This window comes from Heptranchias perlo, chromosome 7 (assembly GCF_035084215.1).
Source record: "Heptranchias perlo isolate sHepPer1 chromosome 7, sHepPer1.hap1, whole genome shotgun sequence".
Classification (NCBI taxonomy): Eukaryota; Metazoa; Chordata; class Chondrichthyes; order Hexanchiformes; family Hexanchidae; genus Heptranchias; species Heptranchias perlo.
This window is the reverse complement of record NC_090331.1, coordinates 48,347,070-48,360,484: the sequence shown is the minus strand read 5'-3', so window position 1 is coordinate 48,360,484 and position 13,415 is coordinate 48,347,070. Positions and strand designations below refer to the sequence as shown.

Below are 13,415 nucleotides of genomic sequence, written 5' to 3'. Positions count from 1 at the left end.
ATCCCCACACCTCCACTACTCGCCTTTAAACAGCCACCCAACCTCAAACAGACCATCGTTCGCAGCAAATTACCTAGCTTTCAAGAGAACAGCGTCCACGACACCACACAACCCTGCCACAGTAACCTCTGCAAGACATGCCAGATCATCGACTCAGATACCACCATCACACGAGAGGACACCACCCACCAGGTGCATGGTTCATACTCCTGTGACTCGGCCAACGTTGTCTACCTCATACGTTGCAGGAAAGGATGCCCCAGAGCATGGTACATTGGCGAGACAATGCAGACGCTGCGACAATGGATGAACGGACACCGCGCGACAATCGCCAAACAGGAGGGTTCCCTCCCAGTCGGGGAACACTTCAGCAGTCATGGACATTCATCCACCGACCTTCGGGTAAGCGTACTCCAAGGCGGCCTTCGAGACACACGACAACGCAAAATCGTCGAGCAGAAATTGATAGCCAAGTTCCGCACCCATGAGGACGGCCTCAACCGGGATCTTGGGTTCATGTCACGCTACACGTTACCCCACCAGCGAACAAATGTTATCTGTTTTTAATATAACGGGTCAGTTGCTGTCTTTTCTATGTTTCTACCTCTCTATCTCTGTTTTTTTTTGTTTGTTGTTTTTTTTTGGTGATTTGTATATTCTGTGAGACCTGGCAGGTAACACCTGTCTGTCTGCACACTGATTGCCTTGGCAACGGGCAGTTGAAAAAACTGTCTGTTATCACCAAGCATTGTTCTGTGAATTATAAATGCGATTTCATCTCGAGGATTTCATTTTCACATCGTTCACCTGACGAAGGAGGCAGCCTCCGAAAGCTTGTGAATTTAAAATAAAATTGCTGGACTATAACTTGGTGTTGTAAAATTGTTTACAATTGTCAACTCCAGTCCATCACCGGCATCTCCACATCATGACTGTTCCATGTTGTTCAGCCACCAAAACAGCAAGGGCAACCTCTCCAGAGATGTCTCCGTTAAGGCCTTTTTGAATGGCAATGTTGAGTATTGCAAGGCAAGCTGCAACTCTGTGGAATACTTGATCTGCAGCATATTGCAAAGCCCTTCCTAATCTATCAAAGCAATGAAAGCACCCCTTTAAGACCATAATGGTCTTCCCAAAGACCACTCTGGTACAGGCATGTACCTTATTGACATGATCCTCAGCTGCTGTTCTTGCAACGTTTAAAGGGGACATTATCCATGGCAGCAAGTGGTATGTTATGTCACCCACAAGCCATCCATTCACTTGAATTTCTTCCTTGAAGAGCTCAGCGAGAGCTGAATTACAAAGGATGAATACAACTTGGCCACGTCCTGACAAATACATGTAATACTGCACAAATCGACTGTGGCTGCTTGAAATAAGCCTGTGGTATAAAAGTTGAGTGTGCTCGTTACTTTCACAAACACAGGACAGAGGTGTTGGGCAAATGATCTTGGCAACAGGTCTTTAGGTAGTAGCTGGCACAGCTCTCCTATTGCCTCTTTGATGAAGCACATTCTTGTAACACAGAACTCCTCACTAAGGCCTTTATAGGAACGCCGTGGCCTGGAACTTCTTTTGGAGGCTAATATCTTGTACAGCAATTTCTCAAATGCCGCCTCATTCTTATTTTCTCCATCCTGCATCGCTCCTCCATTAAAACTGCAAATGAGGGAAACCCAAAGCTGGTACTCAGGCTTTTTATTGTGGGCATGGGCAAAAAATTCATAGAGGTCTCAGATGCCATCAGGTTATCCAGCTCAATCCATGAGCAAGGCAAAGAAAAACATTTTAGCAGCTCTTCTGTAACTCCACCAATTTCTCTTGAAAAATCTTTCTTCAGGCTGCAGGCTCCAAAGTAAAGCATTTGCACCAGTATCAGTTAATAGTGGCAACAGGGACACCTCTTTCATTTTGTTCTAAGTTACACTTGGTTCAATGGGAATGTAAGTCTTGGGAGTTTGGGATTCCAACACCATTGCTGCTCATTTTAATATGTGGTAGTAGACTCCCAGCAACATCAGCCAGTGTACATATGGAAGGCTGCAGATTGCATTGGGAACTACAGCGCAGCCAGTATGGGGTGGAAGATTCATTTAAATGGGTCTCATCCCAGAATCCACCCACAGAATTGCTGGTCCGCTGATTTTACAATGGTAACAGTAAGTAAACTCAGGGCTGTTTTATATCTAATGGATTCGCTGCTAAAAATGTAGCTTTTAAAACTATGGGCTCGATTTTGGGATCGTGTTTCCGGCGGGTTCCCAGCGGGGTGGCCCCGAAAATCCCGATATCCGGTCACGTGACCGGATCGCGACAAAATCCCAGCCACTTCCGGGTACCGTGCTGACGTGCGGGGCTGCGCGCGCAAGCCCCGCTGGTGGGAATCCCGCAGGCAATTAAAGCCAGCGGGGTTCCACTTGAGAGCACTTAACTTGCTCGTTGTGGTCAGTTAATGAGCTGAAGCAGCTGTCAAAAGAGGAAGTGTGGGATTTTCGGTTCAAGGCAGTGAGTTTCCCACACTGGGGGAAACAGTCCCTCCTCAACCAGGCGTGTTGCAGCCAGCAGCCTGTGGCAGGTGCCAAGGTGCGCTCCACGGGGGAGAGCCCTCACCCATGCAGGAGGCCACCGCGTCACATAGGGCAACCCCTGCCCTCCACCACCCCCCGCCAAGCCAGAGGACAGACCGACACGAAACCGCAGCCCCAGTCCGAGGAACCACCCACCTACCCTGCACAACCCCTCAGACCAACACCTGCCAGATGGGTGGTGTGTGGACACCCTCGGAGGACGAAGAGCATGACCAGCACCAGCAGCCTCGCAGTCCACGCCGTCCGCCGCAGAGACGTGGATCCCCCCAACACGGTGTTGTTGCACGCCCACCTGCACAGCAGGAGGGAGGGCTACCGCAGAGAGAGACGCATCGCAGAGGGCACTACCCTCGCCACAGGGTCCACAGACCGAGGCGCAGCTCCCCGGACCTCTCCGAGCAGCAGTGCACAGGGAGGCGCAGATTCGCTCGACATGTAGTCGTGGAGATCTGCAGCCTCTTTCATGCCGGGCTGCTCCTGGCTGGACCCAGCACCAACTGCTTACCTGTCGCTGTCAAAGTCACCACTGCCCTCCACACCTTCTCCTCCGCATCCTTCCAGGGTGCAGCCGGCTACACCGCCGATGTCTCTCAGTCGTCTGCGCGGACGAGCCCTGCAAATACACCTGCACCTACTCTGCAGTAACACGATGGGTGGCATCAGTGGTGGGTCCTCATAGTGATACCCAGGAGCGGCCATTATTGGACACAACGGACAGGATTCGCGGAGACATGGCAGTGGTGGTGTCAATATAATGTGTGCTGTTTGTTGCTCTGAAATTCAATATGGGTAACACCCATGACAAACCCTCAGACACCCTTGTGCACCCCCTTCATGCTGACGACACGTTTGCCTTATGCTGCCTACTGCACATATGTGATGCATGCCCTGTGGCTGCAGCACAGGTGGTGGCAGGTTGAGTGAGGCTGGCCGTGAGGGAGATGCACGGGAGGGTGAGTATGGGATGGAGCAATGAGATTGTATGAGGATTGGGTCGCGTGTTAGTGGCAGGATGAGTACTGGCGAGGTGAGTAGGTGGAGGTAAGATGAGGATGGGGTTTGAGTGGGTATGAAGGGTGATGTGACAGAATAGTGTTGGCGGTGCCGAAGGAGATGTGGGGTGGGGGCAGTGTTGTGGCAGACGGAGTGTAGGGGAAAGACTTCGTGTTCTCACTGTGGCGGACCTACTGCGGTCATTGCAGCGCCTCCTGCACTGTATGCAGGTGGGCCATATGTTGGTGGCGCAGGTGACCCCCTCTGCCACCTCGAGCCAGGCCTTCTTGGTGGCAGAGGCAGGCCGCTTCCTCCCGCCCGCCGGGGGGAAGATCTGTGTCCTCCCCCTCCTCCTCACCCCATCTGATGATAGCTGGGGTGAGGCATCATTAAACTGGGAGCAGCCTTCCCCCTGGGCTGCTCCATGCTGAAATTTGTTCCATTGGTTGCAGCATCTGTCAGTGGAGGACTGCCCCTTTAACTAGAGAGCCTCCAGCTGACAGATCGTACTGCGCATGCGCAGCCCGACCGACGCGCAGGCCAGCGCCGTGGACCCCGGAGGAGCAGGTAATTGTTTCCTATTAGTGGGTTGCCTGCTACGATCGCGTGGGCAACCCACTAATTTCGCCGAGCGTGTTGACCACGCTCCCGAAACCCAACCCGCCGGAAACCCGCAGGCCTGCTAAATTCGAGCCCCATATATTTCCCTCAACATAACTTCCTAGGGAGCATCTTCAATGTACTATTGTGGTATGATGCAGGCTGCTGGCCTGTTTGTGGGTGAGTTGTTTTAAGTTTTGCAGCTTTGAAAGTTGTTTTCAGCTTCTTTACATGTTTTTGGTACAGCTCCCTTTGTTACTCTGCAGTAACTGGGGAGAGCAGTCAACATTCACAGGGAAATACGAGAAATGACATAAATAATCAATTACAGTATAAAAGATTATAAACCCCAGACCAGGGGCAGTCACTCCAATACACCTGAGAGCACAAAATTCAGCTCCTTGTGCCCTTAATACTGATAGTGCTGATTCTCTGACCTGTACTCCCTTTAAGCGCATCTTTCCATTGGGAGCATGGGATTGGCAAAGTTACCCCTTATAATTGTATTAACCACTTTTACTTTTTATATTTAAAATATCTGTATTCTTTCCTGCAGAAATTATCTTTGATTTGAAAGGTATAATTACAGTAATACTGAAATGCCAGATAATATACCAAACAAAATATCATAAATCTAAATTATCTGGGTGGGGTGGAGGGTGGAGGGGGGAAGGTGCACACCTCAGGTCCCACTAGAAAATAAGTCTCACGTCCCCCTTCAGTAATTTCTAAATTTATCACTGCTGTAAACTTCACTTTTGTGTATTTAAGGTTTTCTCTCCCTTCTGCAATGAAATTAACTGAATGTTTTGTACACTTGAACTTCAGATACATTAAGCCCACGTCCTGCTGTGCTTTCAGTTTAACTCCTTTTGCCATTATTCTGCTCAGATAAAATGTCTTCATAGGGCATCAGTATAATAGCTGCATTCTCATTTTATCCCAGGTCTTGTGCTGTGATGGTCTCTTAATCTAAATCACCCAGGTAGGACTCCAAAAGTGTGTATGTTTTTTGTCTTTTATTTAATGATTGGCACATATGGCAACATTACCAGGTCACATAAAGGGCAAGCTAGGGCATACTTACATTAGGTTGGTATGTTCAACTCATCAGACACCAATTAATACAGATTGGGTGATCGCTTTGCTGAACACCTCCACTCTGTCTGCAAGCTTGACCCTGACCTGCCGGTCGCTTGCCATTTTAATTCCCCGTCCCACTCCCACTCTGACCTCTCTGTCCTCAGCCTCTTACAGTATTCCAATGAAGCTCAATGGAAACTCGAGGAACAGCACCTCATCTTTCGATTTTACAACAATCTGGACTCAACATTGATTTCAATAACTTCAGATCATAACCACTGCTCCCATTTTTCGGTCAGCGGGTGCTGGTAATGGTTCTGATGTTGCCATTTACAGCTCCTCTAGACCCATCTTTTGTTTCTTTACTTGTCCCATTACCACCCTCTTTGACTTGCACCATCATCTTTTTTGTCATTTAATCACTCTTGCCCTCCACCCTATCAGAGACCTTCCCTTTTGTTCTTTCCTCCCCTTCCTCCCCCCCTCCCTTTCCCTGGCTTTGTACTTGCTTAAAAACTATTTAATTTTCAACTTCTTCCAGTTCTGATGAAAGGTCATCGACCTGAAACATTAACTCTGTTTCTTTCTTCACAGACGCTGCCTGACTTGCTGAAAATTTCCAGTATTTTCTGTTTTTATACCAATTAATACAGCTTCTGTTTGATGATAAGTAATGCTTTGAAGTTACTTCTACAGAGCATGCAGTGCTAGAAATGGCTACTGCATGATTAAACAGGATACGTGAACCCCCATTGGCTTCCCCAGTTGATGTTTACTCACCCGCTCTATACCTGAAACTGTTAAAGACAACGGGTGAAAATGCAGCGGCTTCAATGGAAAGGACAATCATGCAGGGTGTATAACGAGCGGCCATTCTGATACTGCCAGTTTTATGCTTCTGCCAAAGTTGAAAGATCTGCCAGTGATCTTTACAACAGATTTTACCCTAAAATATCAAATGGCTAGAATTTAACAATTACAAAATCAGCCTTAGAGGAGAATTAACATTTAAAACATTTTTTCAACTTCATTAGTTACAGACACAATAATGAGTTTGTTACATGTGTTAGTATGTTATGTGTGCTGCACGTGTAACAGCATCTGCATGGGTGAAAATGCACAGCAGCAATCTACTTAGCATTTCCAGATTCAAAGTGCTAGGACTGACAGGATGGGAGAAATAATACTTGCTTGAAATGAATATTATAATCAGAGAGAAGACCAACTCAAAGAATGAAGCTCAACAGGTACATCTTTCCCCATAATCTCTGCACAACTCCCATGGTTATTGTGCTGTTCAAATGTATTGTTATTGAATGGCATCCCTGCTTATAAATAAAATTCAATATGCAATGAAAATTCTATCTGAATATTTTTTCTGATGAATGTCTTAAAAATGACAGAGAAAAATTGATATTTTTGTAGGGAATGTATAATTGGTAATATTTTTTAAAGGATAGTCAAGGATACAATATACTCTGTTGATAAAAAATGTTTGAACTAAGGAATAATTTTCCCCTAATGTTGATTTTGTACTTGCAGGTTTGAAGTTATGCTGCTTGAATCTGCTTTATTCAAGGAGTCACTGGAGCCACAATCAACCTTTAACCGAAGTCCCCACTCCTTCAATAGACTATCATAAAACTTCTGTACACGGTAGCTGCTTGTCAATCATCCGGGCACATAAATATCTCTGACTGCTGCACAGGAGCAATACTGCACAGAAACGGATATCACAGTTATCTACTGACAGCAAATCTATTTAATCATTAACATGAAGAAAGCCTTTCTTTCCTTCCATCACAATGAAAACTTGGCAGGGAAATTACAGAGAGGTGCAGGAACTATAGAGTAATGATAATGGGGGACTTCAACTATCCTAACATAGACTGGGATAGTAATAGTGTAAAGAGAAAAGATCGGGAGGAATTTCTGAATGTGTTCAGGAGAGCTTTCTTGATCGGTATGTTTCCGGCCCAACGAGATAGGAGGCATTGCTGTGTCTAGTTCTGGGAAATGAAGTGGGTCGAGTGGAGCAAGTGTCAGTAGGGGAACATTTAGGGAACAGTGATCATGGTATTATAAGGTTTAGATTAGTTATGGAAAAGGACAAGGAGCAATCTAGAGTAAAAATACCTAATTGGGGGAAGGCCAATTTCAGTAGGTTGAGAACGGATCTGGCCCGGGTAAATTGGAATCAAAGATTGGCAGGCAAAACTGTTATCAACAATGGGTGGCCTTTAAAGAGGAGATGGTTCGGATACAGTCTAGGTACATTCCCATGAGGTGGAAAGGTAGGGCAACCAAAGCCAGAGCTCCATGGAAGACGAAAGAGATAGAGAGTAAGATGAAGCAGAAAAGGGTGTGTGTGACAGATGTCAGGTTGATAATACAAGTGAGAACCTGGCTGAATATAGAAAATACACAGGAGAAGTGAAAAAGGAAATAAGAGGGGCAAAGAGACGGTATGAGAATTGACTGGCGGCTAAAATAAAAGGGAATCCAAAAGTCTTCTATAGGCATATAAATAGTAAACGGGTAGTAAGAGGAGGGGTGGGGCCGATTAGGGACCAAAAAGGAGATCTAAGCATGGTGGCAGAGGGCATGGCTGACGTATCAAATGAGTACCTTGCATCTGTCTTTACCAAGGAAGAAAATGCTGCCAAAGTCACAGTGAAAGAGGAGGAAGCTGAGATACTGGATGGGCTAAAAATTGATAAAGAGGAGGTACTGGAAAGGCTGGCTGTACTTAAAGTAGATAAGTCACCAGGTCCGGATGGGATGCATTCATGATTTTGAACACTTCTAACAAATCTCCTGCTGAGGGAAGTAAGGGTGGAAATTGTGGAGGTACTGGCCAGAATCTTCCAATCATCCTTAGATACAGGGGTGGTGCCAGAGGATTGGAGAATTGCAAATGTGACACCTTTGTTTAAAAAAGGGTGTAGGGATAAACCCAGCAACTGCAGGCAGTCAGCTTAACCTCGGTGGTGGGAAACTTTTAGAAACAATAATCCGGGACAAAACTAACAGTCACTTGGACAAGTGTGGATTAATAAAGGAAAGCCAGCACGCATTTGTTAAAGGCAAATCGTGTTTAACAAACTTGATTGAGTTTTTTGATGAGATAACAGAGAGGGTTGATGAGGGCCATGGCGTTTATGTTATTTACACGGACTTTCAAAAGGCGTTTGATAAAGTGCCACATAATAGGCTTGTCAGCAAAGTTGAAGCCCATGGAATAAAAAGGGTAGTGGCAGCATGGATATGAAATTGACTAAGTGACAGGAAACAGAGAGTAGTGGTGAATGGTTGTTTTTCCGACTGGAGGGAAACATACAATGGTGTTCCCCAGGGGTCGGTACTAGGACCACTGCTTTTTTTACATATACATTAATGACTTCCACTTGGGTGTACAGGGCACAATTATAAAATTTGCAGATGGCAGGACAGGTTGAGAAAGCAGTTAAAAAAGCATACGGGATCCTGGGCTTTATAAATAGAGGCATAGAGTACAAAAATATGGAAGTCATGATGAACCTTTATAAAAGACTGGATCGGCCAGAGCTGGAATATTGTGTCCAATTCTTGGCACAGCACTTTAGCAAAGATGTGACAGCCTGATTTACTAGAATGGTTCCAGGGATGAAGGACTTCAGTTACGTGGATAGACTGGAGAAGCTGGGGTTGTTCTCCTGAGAGCAGAGAAAGTTAAGAGGAGATTTGTTAGAAGTGTTCAAAATCATGAAGGGTTTAGATAAAGTAAATAAAGAGAAACTGTTCCCATTGGCAGAAGGGTCGAGAACCAGAGGACACAGATTTAAGGTAATTAGCAAAAGAACCAAAGGCGCCATGAGGAAAAACTCTTTTACTCAGTGAGTAGTTATGATCTGGAATTCGCTGCCTGAAAGGGTGGTGGAAGCAGATTCAATCATGGCTTTCTAAAAGGAATTGGATAAATACTTGAAGGGAAAAAATTTGCAGGGCTACGAGGAAAGAGAGCGGGGGAATGGGCCTAACTGGATTGCTCTTACAAAGAGCCGGCATGGGCTTGATGGGCCGAATGGCCTCCTTCTGTGCTGTATCGTTTCTATGATTCTATGAAATGAAAATGGATAATTATGTATACCTTTGCATTGAAATTCTGTTACTGTCCACACATTTTCTGTGTGATTTTGCGAGAAGTTACAACTTACATAAAACTTGACTGTAATTACATTCTGCAATATAGTAAAATGTTAACCAAACTCCAGTCATTCTGATATCACTTGTATTACATTAACTTAATGGTCTATAATTTGCATGTCAAACTTCAAAAGAAGCATGTGATACCTTCAGTACTTCCAGAACAACAGCACAAAAGATGATTTATTTCATTGATCAATGTAAATCCTGCTGTTCTACTGCTAGTCACTACAGTCTCAGCTTTATCTCATGTCTTTACTTTAACAGGTCATAAAGAAGTGAACGGTTGTGGAGTACAGCTGTAATTAATGAGAGCTATTTTAATTAATGACTATTGTTGGTTTGAATGGTAAGGATCATGTTACTTCTGACAAGGTGATGAATTAGACATCACCTTTGATCAATAATATTGTCTGCAGCGCCTGCAGGCCTGAACAAAACACACAGCCGGACCATTTTTTCCCAATTCTTTTTCTTCCCCCCACCCCCCCGCCAATTTTTTTCCTCTCTCCTTCTCCCTCTCCTTCAATTAGGCATTTTTCCTTGGGTGCAGTTCCAAAAGTAGTTCTCTGCTACATCATTCAAGTGGCCATTATTCATTTCTGAACCCAAGCAGTGAATGTCAGCAGGCTATTCAACCATGGGTAACATCACTGCTAAACTCAATCCTGATTTCACCTGAAGTCCACAAATGTGTACTTTCCAGCAGTTATGTCTAATTCTGTTAGTGTGACACGGAGATAGGGAACATCGCAAAATCACACAGAAAATGTGTGGACAGTAACAGAATTTCATCCTTGTCCACAATTATATCCTGAATTTAATCAGCTGGACAAAGAGATACATCTATGGACAGACTGGGAAGGGATTCCAAAGTTAAAATGATTCTTTATAAATATAAATCTGGTTACTCTTTATTTTACTTAATTCCTTGTCTCCACGAATCACTTCTGTGATACACAATACACTCAATGGAATCTGGTTCTAATTAAGCTGGTAGTTGAAAGAGAAAATATTTGTGTGTTGTCCCTCCCCACCATGTCAGCCCCCCTCTCGCGTCATTTAGTTATTAAATGCAGCATTTCTTACAGAACCATACAAGCTGGAAGGTTCCAGGTTCAAACCTTGGTCAATGCTGAGTTAACTAACTCTATAGCCTAGAACATTATGACAAGCCCCAACCCCCTAGATTGGGGAGGACAGAGAGTTAGTTTAGATTCCCAATCATAGTCACTATCCAGTGCCACTACTGGAAAGTACACGTATGTGTGGACATCATGTGAGGCTAGGATCCTGCTCAGCCATAATTCCCCTCTCCACTCCCCCTTTTTCACCTTTTCCCACCTCCCCCTCCACCCCGCCACCACTGATTGACTAGCCTGTTGCAACTCATTGGCATAGGCTCATGTCTGAAGAATAGGCACTTGGATAAGGTACAGGGGCGCTCCCAGTAACTGTAGTACCATATCCCAGCGGGGCCCCTACCCCTGTACCCCAGCGGGGCCACTACCTCAGCGGGGCCCATACCCCCATATCCTAGCAGGGCCGCTACCTCAGCAAGGCCCCTACCCCCATACCCCAGCGGGGCCGCTACCCCCGTACCCCAGTGGGATCGCTACCCCAGCGGGGCCACAACCCCCATACGCCAGTGGGGTCGCTACCTCAGCAGGGCCCCTACCCCCATACCCCAGTGGGGTCGCTACCCCAGCGGAGGCCCTACCCCCATACCTCAGCGGGGGCCCTACACCCATACCCCAGCGGGGGCCCTACACCCATACCCCAGCAGGGCCACTACCCCAGCAGGCCCCCTACCCCCGTACCCAAACATTGCTTTCAAGGGAGGAAAGAAAACCAGAGGAGAGCGAGGTTAACTCAAATTACATTTTATGAATTTCAGTATAGTACGTTACAAAACAGTTTTAGTTGCACCTACTCAATTTACAAATCAAACTCAACTTAATTGTAATTGCATAACAAATATATTTTGGATATTTAAATTAAAAATTCAAAACTGGACCCAATTGTACACCATTAGAGTTGATCCCCTTACATCTGATGGGATAATCTGTTTCTAATATTTAAAACAAGAAGCAAAACTCACAGTTACTTTGGCCTCTCTTTCCAGTACGGGTAATGACAAACTTAAGAGGAAGATGATATGATAGCTATGTTTTTCTTTTATTCGTTCATGGGATGTGGGCGTCGCTGGCAAGGCCAGCATTTATTGCCCATCCCTAATTGAGAAGGTGGTGGTGAGCCGCCTTCTTGAACCGCTGCAGTCCGTGTGGTGAAGGTTCTCCCATAGTGCTGTTAGGTAGGGAATTCCAGGATTTTGACCCAGGTACGGCGATATATTTCCAAGTCGGGATGCTGTGTGACTTGGAGGGGAACGTGCAGGTGGTGTTGTTCCCATATGCCTGCTGCTCTTGTCCTTCTAGGTGGTAGAGGTCGCAGGTTTGGGAGGAGCTGTTGAAGAAGCCTTGGCAAGTTGCTGCAGTGCATCCTGTGGATGGTACACACTGCAGCCACAGTGTGCCGGTGGTGAAGGGAGTGAATGTTTAGGGTGGTGGATGGGGTGCCAATCAAGCGGGCTGCTTTGTCCTGGATGGTGTCGAGCTTCTTGAGTGTTGTTGGAGCTGCACTCATCTAGGCAAGTGGCAAGTTCAAATCTCAGCTCCCTGTCTTTCCTTCTGGAAATCTCATCTCACAACGAAACTACCACAGCTGACTATTTTTATTTTCCCAATTAAATCTGTTCTCCCATTTTTAACTTACTTTTCTCCCTTTCTTACATTTCCCACATCACACACCGTTACTCAGTTATGAATGAGAGCACAAAACCTGCTCCTAGGCCTCTGTCCTTCTCTTGAGCCAAGAGCTGCCTGGGGTAGCATGCTTAACAATTTTCCTTTCCATCCTAAAGAAGTGCCTAGTTTCCCAATCACATGACCAGTGGCTAAGATTGAGAACTTACGTAGTGGGGAATAGCCACTTCTTGGCAATGTGCACACTAGCATCAATATCCTACACAATTCCTAGCCCATCTTGCTTCAATAGGCACAGATTGTTAGAAGTGCAGGTAGAACTACCAGCTTCAGCACCGTCACCAGTGAGTCTGATTTCACAGTACAAAATTCCTCATTACTAAGTAATCTCTGCTTAGAAATGTCTGGGTTAAAAACTTGGTGCTCTAAAGGATTCAATTTTAATATAAACATTTTAAAGACTGTTAGAAGGAAAATAGAAAAATAGAAAAAGTGATAAAACATAATCAATTTGCAATGGATTAACATTATTTGCACCATCCTTTGCATTCCCATTAAGCTTGAGTAGTTCAACACAGCTGCCATTTCTTGCCACAAAAATTCCACAAACACAGTGAGACAAGTGACCAGCTAATTTGTATTTCTGATGGTATGGGTTGAGGGAGGAATGTTGGTCAGACAGGCTCATTGCTCTTCTACAAACCGTACTATGAGAGCTTTGGAAGATTGGCTCAATGTCTCATCCAAATAAGAAAATAACAGTCAAAGAATAAAGTATTAGTTCATGTTGCAATTCAGTTATTTTATAAACTGTCAGTCAGGTAGTATTGATAACACAACTTCTGTTTCAACCTTACGAAGCACACTGTGCTCTCTGCCAAGGTTAAACCTTCTGTTATTCCCTCATTCTGTCTGGATCTCTAAATTGTGTGGTTTTATCTATTAGAAATGATATGGAGACTGTCACAGGTCACTTGTGTCCCTTGGCAACCATCAGTCAAAACTAACAATTATCTGTTTACCATGGGCTACATTTGAATTTGTACTGTGTTCGAGTCACTAGAGCCAAAGTTTTGTTTCTGTGGATTCCAGAGCAAATGTCGTTGCTAAATAACAGGCAAATAGGCCTAACTTCAATCCACGTGCAAGAATATAATTTTTAGGAAGCCAGCTGGGCAATGACTAGTGTAAATGAGAT

At 45.2% G+C, this 13,415-nt stretch overlaps 1 protein-coding gene across 1 annotated transcript in view; it reads right to left on the bottom strand.

Annotated features, from left to right (window-relative positions):
• kalrna (kalirin RhoGEF kinase a) overlaps positions 1-13,415 on the bottom strand; it is a 667,943-nt gene that overhangs the window by 394,933 nt on the left and 259,595 nt on the right. The window lies entirely within an intron of this gene.